We start from the raw sequence: 12,970 nt of genomic DNA on the forward strand, positions 1-12,970 counted from the left end.
TCCGCTTGACCATTTATTTGCGGATGATAGGCAGTAGCTACTCGATGATTCACATTATAACGCTGCATCATAGAAGTGAACTTACGGTTGTAAAAATGCGATCCTTCATCACTTATGATTACCCGAGGTGTTCCAAACCTCGTGAAAATTTGCTTATGAAGAAAATTTAGCACTGCCTTTGCATCATTTGTCGGTAAAGCTTTAACTTCGACCCATTTTGAGACATAATCGACTGCCAGCAAGATGTACTGATTATTGCAAGACGAGATAAAAGGCCCCATGAAATCGATTCCCCACACATCAAAGACCTCGACTTCAAGCATCACATTTAATGGCATCTCATCCTTCCTTGACAAATTTCCCACTCTTTGGCAACGATCACACCTTAAAACAAACTGATGAGCATCCTTGAACAAAGTAGGCCAGAAAAAACCTGCTTGCAGAATACGAGCTGCCGTCTTCTCACCGCCATAGTGTCCACCATAAACCGTGGAATGGAAGTCTCGTAATATCCCCTCCATCTCACAGAACGGGATACATCTCCTGATTATCTGGTCAGCTCCCTGTCTAAACAAATATGGTTCATCCCACATATACCACTTCACCTCATGCAGAAACTTCTTCTTTTGAGCGGATGTCAAATTAGGAGGCATTATATTGCTGACGAGATAGTTTACAATATCTGCAAACCATGGTTCTTCCTCCTGAATTGCAAACAACTGCTCATCCGGAAAAGATTCATTGATTAACGTCCTATCTTGTGAAGTAGAATCGGGATTCTCCAACCTAGAGAGATGGTCAGCTACTTGATTCTCAGTACCTTTTCTATCTTTGATCTCTAACTCGAATTCCTGAAGTAAAAGCACCCAACGAATGAGTCTCGGCTTCGAATCCTTCTTGGAAACCAGATAGCGAATAGCTGCATGATCAGTGAATACTGTTACTTTCATACCAAGCAGATAAGATCGAAATTTCTCAAAACCAAAGACTATAGCCAAAAGCTCCTTCTCAGTAGTGGTGTAGTTCAATTGGGCACCATTTAAAGTCTTACTCGCATAGTAGACCACATGGAAGAGATTTTTCTTGCGCTGTCCCAGAACTGCACCTACCGCATAATCACTCGCATCACACATCATCTCAAACGGTTCTGTCCAATCTGATGCTATAATAACTGGTGCAGTGATCAAACTCTTCTTGAGAGTCTCGAATGCTGCCAAACATTCATCATCAAATTTGAAAGGCACATCTTTCTCAAGCAAATTGCACAACCGCTTAGATATCTTTGAAAAGTCCTTGATGAATCGCCGATAAAAACCCACATGACCAAGAAAACTACGGATTCCTTTCACAGAATTAGGTGGGGGAAGATTTTCAATGACTCCCACCTTGGCCTTGTCCACCTCCAGACCTTGCTAGAGACCTTATGCCCAAGGATAATGCCTTCACGCACCATAAAATGACATTTCTCCCAATTGAGCACCAAATTAGTTTCCACGCATCTTTTAAGTACGGCGCAGATTATTCAAACATTCATCATATGAGTGTCCAAAGACGGAGAAGTCATCCATGAACACTTCGACGTTATTTCCAATCATGTCAGAGAATATAGCCATCATACATCTCTGAAAGGTGGCCGGGGCGCCACATAACCCAAACGAAACTCTACGAAAAGCAAACGTGCCAAATGGACAAGTGAAGGTAGTCTTTTCCTGATCCTCTGGTGCAATAAAAATCTGATTATACCTGGAATAACCATCCAGAAGACAAAAATACTCATGACCCGCCAATCTGTCAAGCATCTGATCAATAAATGGAAGAGGGAAGTGATCCTTCCTTGTGGCTTTGTTCAATTTTCTATAATCCATGCATACTCTCCATCCTGTAACTGTTCGAGTAGGGATGAGCTCATTCTTTTCATTTACGACCACAGTGATACCTCCCTTCTTAGGTACACATTGTACGGGGCTCACCCACGAGCTGTCAGAAATAGGATAAATGATGCCTGCATCTAGCCATTTCAGAATTTCTTTCTTCACCACCTCCTTCATGATGGGATTCAGTCTTCGCTGCTGTTCCACAGTTGGCTTACTACCTTCCTCTAGCAGAATTTTATGCATACAATATGAAGGACTTATCCCCTTGATGTCTGTTATGGTCCATCCTATATCCGATTTGAATTCTCTCAAAATCCTTAAGAGCTTGTCTTCCTCACTACCTGAAAGGTCAGATGAAATAATAACAGGCAACGTAGATGAATCACCTAAAAAAGCATACCTCAAGTGCTCAGGTAATGGCTTGAGCTCCAAGGTAGGTTCTTCCTCTATTGATGGTTTGAGCTTCCCTTCAGCGTTCTTAAGGTCAGAAGTACCAAGAGATTCAAATGGTATGTCCAGCTTTCGCTTCCAGGGAGAAGCGTTCAGATATTGTAATTGCTCGTTGTTATCTTCATCATCGCTGTCAAAATCCCCCACTAAGGCCTTTTCCAATGCATCAGACATTAGCATGTGATCGAGTTCCGAAGTAACCACAGAATCAATCACATCCAATTTTAAGCACTCCTCATCTTCTGTAGAGAATTTCATTGCCTTGAATACGTTGAAGGTCACATCCTGATCTTGGACCCGCATAGTAAGTTCACCTTTTTGCACATCTATCAAGGTACGACCAGTAGCCAAGAAAGGCCTTCCCAAGATTATGGGAATCTTCTTATCTTCCTAAAAATCCAGAATAACAAAATCTGCTGGAAAGAAGAGCTTATCCACCTTGACGAGCACATCCTCAACTATGCCCCTTGGGTACGTAATGGAACGGTCAGCCAATTGTAGCGACATGTATGTGGGTTTTGGATCAGGCAGATCCAGCTTTTTAAAGATCGACAACGGCATCAGATTAATGCTTGCTCCCAAATCACAAAGGCACTTGTCAAAAGTCAGATTGCCAATGGTGCAAGGAATGGTGAAGCTTCCTGGATCTTTCAGTTTTGGCGGTAACTTTTGCTGCAGAACAGCGCTGCATTCTTCCGTGAGAGCAACGGTTTCAAGGTCATCCAGTTTCACCTTCCTTGAAAGAATAGTCTTCATAAACTTCGTATAACTGGGCATTTGTTCCAGAGCCTCAGCGAAAGGTATATTGATGTGAAGTTTCTTGAACACCTCCAGAAACTTCCCGAACTGTCTATCCAGCTTTTGTTGCTGCAATCTCTTAGGAAAAGGTGGTGGAGGATAGAGCTGTTTCTCCCCTGTCTTAGCCTCAGGCAGAGTGTGTTCAACAGTAGTCTTCCTTGGTTCCGCCGCTTTCTCCTTTTGCTTAGATTCTTCACCTCTAATTTCAGCTTCTACTTCTTTTGCCTTTTCAGCATCAGCTACTTTTCCAGACCTTAAGGTAATAGCCTTGACTTGCTCTTTAGCTTCCTTCCTGCCTGGTACTTCCGTGTCACTGGGAAGAGTGTCAGGTTGACGATTGAGCACTGCATTGGCTAATTGACCGATTTGATTTTCCAAGGTCTTGATAGAAACCGCCTGACTCTTGCACAACAGCTTAAGTTCCTCAAAATCGGCACTAGTAGGTGCAGCTGCACTTCCCTGTTGAGGATACGATTGCCTTGTAGCATACTGTTGCGATTGCTGGAATCCAGATGGGTTAAACTGTTTACTCACTCCTTGCTGATATGGTGGCTGAATAATATTCTGATTATTTTCCCAGCTGAAATTTGGATGATTTCTGTTGTTAGGATGATAGGTCGCTGGCACAGGCTGCTGTTGTCGCTGATAATTATTCACATACTGAACAGATTCATTGACAAGAGAACACTGATCCGTAGCATGAGAACCTGCACAAAGCTCACAAACCATAGCTATTTGATTAACTCCATACGTAGCCAGCGAATCAACCTTCATTGATAGAGCTTGGAGCTGGGCTGCAATAGCGGTGGCTGCATCAACTTCTAGAATACCTGCTACCTTGCCTGACGTCATCCTCTGAGTTGGGTTTTGATGCTCATTTACAGCCATCGTCTCTATAAGATTATACGCCTCAATGTAGCTTTTAGCCCATAAGGCGCCTCCAGCTGCTGTATCGAGCATGGGCCGAGATTGGGCCCCCAAACCATTATAGAAACCAGTGATCACCATCCAATCCGGCATTCCATGATGTGGACATTTTCTCAATATTTCCTTGTAGCGTTCCCAAGCCTCGCACATAGATTCTGTAGGTTGCTGCGCAAACTGAGTAAGAGCACTCCTCATAGCAGCAGTCTTTGCCATCGGATAAAACTTCACCAGAAACTTCTGCGCAAGATCTTGCCACGTAGTGATGGACCCAGCTGGTTCAGAATGTAACCAGTCTTTAGCCTTGTCCCTCAGTGAGAATGGGAAAATCCTCAACTTGATAGCCTCATCAGTCACGCCATTATACTTAAAAGTGCTGCAGATCTCGACAAAATTCCTTATGTGCATGTTGGGGTCTTCAGTTGCCGCTCCTCCAAAAGAAACAGAATTCTGCACCATCTGAATAGTGCCCGGCTAGATTTCAAAGGTGTTAGCTTGAATAGCCGGATGAAGGATGCTTGACTGAATGTCATCAATTTTAGGCCGAGAAAAGTCCATAAGAGTTGGATCAGCTTGAACAATATGATCTCCCATATTTACTGGTTCTTTCTGCTCAGTTCCTGAATCCGAATCCTCGAAATCTAACTTCTCCGGAATATCAAGAACTTCGTCTGTCTCCTCAGCTGTATCTAAAGTCCTCTTGCGAGCACGAGAACGAGTTTGCATAAACGCTTGCTAAAGTACCTGAAACACAACCGGAAAAAAATAAGTAACTACTACGTCCTAATCACTGAGTCCTAATGACCAATGATGGTAAGTACATAAATTAAACAAATACGCCTAGTCCCCGGCAGCGGCGCCAAACAATTGTTAGGGCGAAAACACGCACTAATATTCACGCAAGTATACGCGTTCGCAAGTAATATAGAATACTTTCTAGTTCGTTCCCTCAGAGAATCAGACTAAATTATTGTCTAATTAAACTCACTCATCAATGTATGATTACTTCTCAATGTGAAGATACTAACACTTAAAATTGTTGATTAAATATTAACTATAATTAACTACTTAATTAATCACTTAACTAACACTTCAATTTATCAATAATAAAACACTCATGAGATCACAACTTCATTATTACTTCCTTCTATAGCCATTGTTATTACCTTTAGCAAGTGACAGTGATGATATTAATCGAATAACACGAAACTGATAAAAGCCAACTTTTATTGTACTAATACCATTCTACCAAGCATCCACAATTAAGATAGAAGTTGAATAGTCATCAATTATGTTGAGTTCCCATATGTCTACAGAAATTGACAACACAACGATTTAAGCACAAGTTATTCCTTTTGATTACATAGGGCAAATAAAACTGTTAGAGTTACCCACTAATCATGCACAACGTACATGAACCTATGCTAGCATGGCAAGTTCTAAATCTCAAGATCCACCGTCGCTTCACAAGATATTAACACCCTATCTTATATGTTCGCGACGCACATAAGACGAATACGCACAACCAATACTAGATATCATGCAATCATCACACACTAAAGTATTAAACAATTAACTAAAGAATTCCATAATAAATCCGTTGCAACCCCATGATCACGATTAGCCCATAATAGCACTTATCGTCATCATGGGTTCATATGAAATCATGATAAACAAACACAAGAAAATAATAACTAAACTAATTATATTAAAACAGAGTACGTCACAAGAGTAAATAAGTTCAAAGCAAGAAAACTAGCATCCAACGTTACAATGAAACAAGAATCACAAGAATATATGCTTCCTCTTCGTTGCGGTGTGCTAAATCGGTCTTCTTCCTTATCTCCTTCGCTCCTTGCGTAAAAAACACAATCTTCTTTAATCCACCCTTGTGAAAACGTCTCAAATCTACTTATATAATAGTCCCATAAAACTCAGATTACATAGAAGTGGAAACCAAACAGAAGTAGAAGTCCTAAAATAATTTATCTTTTTTCCCGACCCTGCGCGGCCGCTCAGCATAGCTGAGCGGGCGCTCAGACCTCTACTGGAAAAATTCTGTTTTCACTCCGTTTCTTCGCCGTAATCTGCCCGTTTCTTTCCTCTCGCAATGGTGAACACATGCCAAGGCTTATTCTTGATGATTCCTCCCCCGAAATGCAACTAAAACCCTGAAATGCATAAACACTAGAAAAACGCATCAAATACACAAAATACTTGATTTCAAGACACCAATTTAAGCCATTTTAAGACGCTCTAAGTGGTATAAAATGCCACTAATCATTTACAAGTGAAGACAAACTGTAAAATACAATTGAAAAGATTCTTCACATGTTTCTTCTTCATTTCTCTATCCAATGCAATCTAGGATAATCTGTAAATCTTTGAATACTTCATTGTTTGCATCAGAATAGAAATGCTGCATTTTCTTGATTCCTCCTAGAGGCTTCCACATTCCAGTATGTCTCTGTCAACCCATGTGCCTCTGTTAGCTTGTGAATTGTCACTATCAACTGCTAATGAACTAAGCATCCGTTGAAACTTTCATCCGTTGATGCCTTATCCGTTGAGGCTTTATCCGTTGAAGCTTTATCCGTTGATGCATTATCAGTTGAAGTCTTTATCCATTGAAGCACTTATCCATTGATGGATATTATCCGTTGAAGCATTAGAGACATCCGTCGAAGCTTTGTTTCTTATCTGTTGAAGGTCTTCAATATCCGTTGACACTTCTTCACTTATACAAAATTACAAGGCATGAAATATTTACACTTAGCCCTCCTATTTGTACATCCATTAGTAGTCAACATGACTGATCATTTCCTAACAACGTCTAAGAATTACAGCTTGAAACCAGAGAGTGAAATGTGCTACAATACTAAACTTATTGCTAAGTAAAGCTACTCCTTCAACGGATAGCCAAGATGGACTTATCCGTTGAGGCTACAAACATTAGATTTCTACTTAAGTGTTTTGCTTAACTTATCATCAAACTAATACACATATTCCTAACAATCTCCCCCTATTTATGTCTACTAGAACTGTAGGCATAAATTTGGGTTTAGCTTGATGATAACAAAACACTTAACAAATATATAAACTGTAATAAAGCAGAAATTCAAAAGTGCTACAAAAATGTATATGCTGAGATGGAATTGAAGAATTACATTGTTTCCAAGGGTGCTCCTTTAGCCTGAGCAAATTACTTTCTTTTCCTTTGATCCCTGGTTTTCTTTCCTAGCCTCCTGTCATTCTCTTCTATTTGAAGTTGAAGTTGTCTGTAGAATTCAGCTTCATCTTCATTGATATCTAACTTAGATTGCATATCCTTGAGAGTTTCATTACTGGCAATCTTTAGCTGATCTTCAATTCTGAAAAATCTTCTGACTCCTTTATTGTCTCTGAACTCCATCAACCAATGAGGTGATTTGTGAATTGTAATTCCTCTTTCTTGAATGAGTAAAGTTCTAGGCAAAGCATTGGGCTCCCTCCAAGTTTTCCTTATATTGGCAATCTTGTTGAGAATCTCAGTCTTGGCAGTCCTGGTAAAGCCAGAATCCCTTTGTATGGCTGAGTAGACTCTAATCAAGGTAGAGTAGCCTTCATTCAGAATTCTGTGAAGAGGCCATGTTCTTTCCCCAGCTCCTTTGTATTTGAACACTAGTCTTTCTGGTAGCTGTCTGTAGGCAGCTATTCCCCTTACTTCCTCCAGCTCATCCAGATAGAGTTCAATGTCTGAAAATTCTTTTATGTCACAGATGTGAACATAATCATCTTTAGAGGTTTGAGGTTTAGGCTTAGGCTTCTGTGTGAATTTGATTGAGGCTTTAGAGGGTGTTGATTTGATTCTTCTTTTCTGCTTCTTTGATGGTGGAGAAGAGGTTAGGAAGGTGGGCAATTTGATGGTGTCCCAATCAATTGGTTCCTCCTTGGGAATGATTGTTTCACCATGAATGTTCATGAAGGGGTCAGGTACAATTGGTTCAAGAATAGAGGGTAGTGGTTTGGATATTGATTGGGTATCTTCAGTCTTATCTACCTTCTTTCTCTTTGCATTAACCTTCTTTCTTTTCCCTTTCTGCCATTCTTCCTTACTTCTTTCCTCCATCTCAGTACCAACCATGTCCCCCATAGCTTCATCTTCACCTTTGTCTTCAATTTCTTTATGTTCTTCAGCCTGACTTAACTTTAGCTATTTTTCAAGCTTTGCTTGTGCTCTTTTGTCAGCCTTTAGCTGTTTGGCTTCTTCCTTCAACCTTTTGGTTTCTTCCCTCTTGGCTATTGAGAATTTGGGATGTCCTTGCATCACACATATGCTCTTTCCCTCTCTGAAGATAATAGCCATGTTTTTCCTTACAGCCTCATCCATGGTCTCTTTGAGATATGCAATACTTCTACCTAAAAGCTTGTCCTCATCAGCTTTTGGAAGAGGAAAATCCACCTCTTTTAGAGGATTCTTTGTAGAGTCCTTATTGGATCTGTTGTTGGGCTTGAGAACCATAGGTTGCAGATCATTGGAAGAAGTTTCTCCATCCTTATGCCTCCCTACTGGCTTGAGTTCCACAATAATTGATTCCACTTTTGTGCTATGCTTCACAGATTGTGATTGAGAAGTTGTAGAACCAAATATTAGTTGCATCTTTTAATCAATCTTCTTCCTTTGCTCTTTGACTTGCAATTCAGCTGCTGCTATCTGGATTAGATCAATTCCATCTAGCTTTCCTTTGACTTGAATAGTTGGAGAAGTTGTGATGACAGGAACTAGCACTTGAGAAATTTGAACTGTTGTAGATGGCTCTCCTTTTGTAGATGGCTCTCCTTCCCCTTCCCCTTTATTCTCCCCCTTTTTGTTATCATCAAGGGTAGGGGTCAAGCCTTGTGCTTGTGCCAGCTGCATGAGTAGATTTGTTTGAGTTTGTTGATTCTGAAGGATGGTGACCATAGAGTCTTCAATGATTTGAACCCTATCTTCCAATCTGGCCAGCCTCTTGTCAGCATCAGATGTTTTCCTCAGTCTCCCCAACAAATCTTGCATAGTACCATAGGGTATAAGTGAATCCAATTTCTCAGCATTGTAGGATTTCAGATCAGCAATGTCCAGCTTGAGCTCATCCACACTTAGATTTTGCTGGTAGTGCTGCAATTGCAAGAGATGCAGAGATTCCAGATGAGCTTGAAGAATTGCCTTGGTACCAGCATCCTGAGTCTCCTGAAGGGACTGCTGAATTGTCATGACTTGTCTGACCAAAGTGACACCAAACTCTCCTGGTGTTGATGGTTTTGCCCATGCCCATGCAGGAAGATCAGGAACAGAACTTGGGCCTGCTACTCCCCCTAAGTTCATGCTCTCATTCAAAGAATTAGAGTCATCATCATTAGAATTTACTCCAAATTCTTCAGATGGCTCACCAGCTTGAGAAGGCAGCCTGTTGACAGCAGCTTTGTCTCTGAGAAGAGATTCTGAAGTGTGTACAATGTGTAGTGTCTGTTTTGCCTCCACATTGCCCTGTGCAGCCAATAATTGATAGGCTGAAACAGGGTGAGTAAAAGTGTCAGCATCCAAGGAAATGTTATCAATGACAGCTTTGTAAAGTTGCTGAGATTGTCTTCCCTTGTCTGCATCATCCACTTTCATTAACTCACTAGCAATGGCTGGATCCACCCTTATAGCTTATGTACCTGCCTTTCTCTCAATTTCTCTCTGTTCTTGCATCAGGGGCTCCCCCTGGCTCACACACACCCTCACACCCTCACCCTCACCTTCTAAGGTGGCACTCCTCTCACTCACTTTTGCCATGCTGGAAGAAATAGCATGCATATGGTGACTCTCAACCTCTCCTTTTGCCTGGGAGCAACCCAGCCTCTCACTCAAAAGATCACTCCCTTCCCTCAAACCTAAAAGTGATTGTACAGTTGCCATGTCCTCTACAGTTGGAATTGTTTCTGTTAAGTGTGTAGAGACCATCAACGGATAAGGAATATCCGTTGAAGTGGAAACTGATGGCATCAACGGATAACTGCTGTTAAGCTTATCCGTTGAAGAACAACCACTTGTCAACGGATGAGAGATATCCGTTGAGGAAGGAAAAGATGTAGATATAGAAAGTGACATAATTGTTGAATCTGTGTGGATTGATTTTAAGTGAGGTGACACAGATTCTGCAACTACATCTGAAATAATTGGCTGATGATCCAATAAATCATCTAAAAGATGATGATCACCAGGTTTTGAGTGGGGCTCCTCCCTGAGTTTTAATGAGGGAGAATCAGGAATTGATGTGAATATCATATCCACATCCAAAGAGGGTGTTGGAGAGTTTGATGAATGGTGTGTTTCTATATTGAGAGAATGGGGCTGTGATTCCACATTTGCTGGAATCACATCAAGCTGAATTTGAGAAGGCACAGATACTGGTGGATGTATCTGTGTTGTGTGTGTCCCTTGTGTGGAAACTAGGGTTTTGGCCTTCTTCTTCCTTGAAAAGGCTTTAAATGGTGAATGTGTGGCTTCAGTGTCCCTCCCTCTTTTGTTCTGTGTCCCTGGTTGGGGACTATTTTCAATAGTTATATCCTTTTGGGAGGATGCAACTAGGGATGTGTTGGACTCCTTTTGAACCACCACAGTCTTTTGAGAGACTGTGGCTTGGCTGGTTTGGGTACCACTCACCTCTCCCACCTTATCCTGGGGGGATTTTTGATGTTCACCCCTCCCCTCACCACTCACACCTTGTTCACTCCCTTCAGGGTTTATGGTAGTTGTTATAACTGTTGTCTTTTGAGAAACAACAGAGGTAGGTTTCTTTGACTTGACTTTGGAAACTTTAGATTTGGTGGCTTTGGTAGGAGCCTGTTTGGACAAAGACACAGGTTCCATAGCCACACTAGAAGGCAAAGAAATATTGGGGTTGGAAATAGTAAGAGTTATAGAAATATTTACCTCACTTACCTGTGGTGCATTCATGGTTGGCAAGTATACCAATGGCACCTGGCTGTTGAGGTTCATTCTCAAAAGGTCTGCAAGGACCCTTTTCTCTTGTGCCCAGCATTTGAGTTTATTATTCTCATTGGATATAACCAAACCTTCAGCAACATGGTTAGCCAATAACATAAAGAATCTAGCATAGTAGATGTTATGTGGTCTATTAGCTTTGCTACCTAATCTGGAACCTAATTTTAGCATAACACAGTTGCTAAAATTAAAGTACCTATCAGAAACTAGCATATAGAGCATATTAACAAGAGATGAAGTGATAGCATCAAAGTTGCTAATCTTCCCAGAGAAAACCTTAATAAAGGCATCTCCAAGAAAACTCCATTCTTTCCTAAGGCCTTTCCTTCTAATACTACCTAAACTAGCAGAATCAGAAGCATAGCCTATGGAATCTAGCATAGCAGAGACATCTTTATCAGTGTGTGGTGTCATGGCATTATTCTCAGGCAACTTAAAGCAAGATTGTATATCATCACAATTAATGCAATAGTCCTTACCTTTGAGAGAGAAGGCAATAGTCATATCTGTGGAGTTGAACTCTGCAGTTGTCCAAATCTCCTCAATCACCTCACAGTAGATGGTTGGAGCTTCCAGCATTGCATAGCTTAGTTTGCAGTTTTTGATGAAGTCCATAATGTTGTGATAATCAGAATGGGCTTCATTCTTTTCAACCAAGGCTATGAAATTATTCTTTTCATAAACAAATCCTGTTTGAGACATAATTTTGACTACTGGTGCCATTGTTGTAAGTAGAGGTTGCAGAGAAAAACTTGAGAATTTAGAGAGAAAGAGAGTAAGAATTGCAAGAAAGCGTAAAGTGAGAATAAGAGTTCAATTGGGCTTTTATACTTTCTTGAATTAAAACGTAAATAAAATGATTGAATGATAATTTTAAGTAAGTTACAGCCGTTCAAGAACAAATAAAACTGTAGAAATTCTGAAAACTACCTTAAATACAATTACATACAACACTGTATATCTGTATCAACGGTTGAGTAAAAGAATCAACGGCTGTGACTCACTTATAGTAACTGACGTGACACTTCAACGGATAAGGGAAATAGTTATCCGTTGATGAATAACACCATTTTATCCGTTGAAGGATAAAATTACCAGAAATGTATTTGTCTTTCAACGGATAATGAACATCCGTTGATGGAACAATTTTGGCTTTCAACGGATAGAGAATATCCATTGATAGGATAAGTCTTAATTAAAGCCAACTTTGTTCTTGCAGCAAATTTCATTTCAGGCTTCAAGACAGATTATATAGATGACATAGATTATGAATAATTAAGCATACCTAACTCACTTACTAATCTTGTGAATGTTGATTCATCAAGTGGCTTGGTAAATATGTCTGCAATCTGCTTTTCACTTGGAACAAAATGAAGTTCCACTGTACCTTTCATCACATGTTCCCTAATGAAGTGGTACTTGATATCAATGTGCTTGGTTCTTGAGTGCTGCACTGGATTTTCAGTAATGGCAATGGCACTTGTGTTGTCACAGAATATTGGAACTTTGTCAACAGTCAGACCATAGTCAAATAGTTGATTCTTCATCCATAGTATCTGTGCACAGCAACTACCAGCAGCAATGTACTCAGCTTCAGCTGTTGATGTAGAAACAGAATTCTGCTTCTTGTTGAACCATGATCTCTGATAAAACAACAGTGTGAGTAGCAATGGAGGCTTCAGCATCCTCTAATTGCTGATCTGGTTCTAAGTTCTGATCAACAGCCATATCCTGATGCTCACCTAAAGTCTGATCATCAGCATCTTGATGCAGAGAAGGTGTTGTAGATAACTCTGGAGTTTGAACGGCATCAGTAACAGGTGTTGTTGAAGAATTAGTTGCTGTTGGAGCTTCTAAGAGAATTACTTCAGGCACAACCAAGTTTTGAACATCAATATCAGCACTTGTGCCTGGA

At 40.5% G+C, this 12,970-nt stretch overlaps 1 non-coding gene across 1 annotated transcript; it reads left to right on the plus strand.

Annotated features, from left to right (window-relative positions):
• The first annotated feature begins 4,140 nt into the window (after positions 1 to 4,140).
• LOC141709415 (small nucleolar RNA R71) lies at positions 4,141 to 4,247 on the plus strand. The gene has a single exon (XR_012569992.1). It is a non-coding gene; the product is annotated as a small nucleolar RNA R71 (small nucleolar RNA).
• Positions 4,248 to 12,970: the final 8,723 nt, after the last annotated feature.

The sequence above is a fragment of the Apium graveolens genome, chromosome 2 (genome assembly GCF_009905375.1).
Source record: "Apium graveolens cultivar Ventura chromosome 2, ASM990537v1, whole genome shotgun sequence".
Classification (NCBI taxonomy): domain Eukaryota; kingdom Viridiplantae; phylum Streptophyta; class Magnoliopsida; order Apiales; family Apiaceae; genus Apium; species Apium graveolens.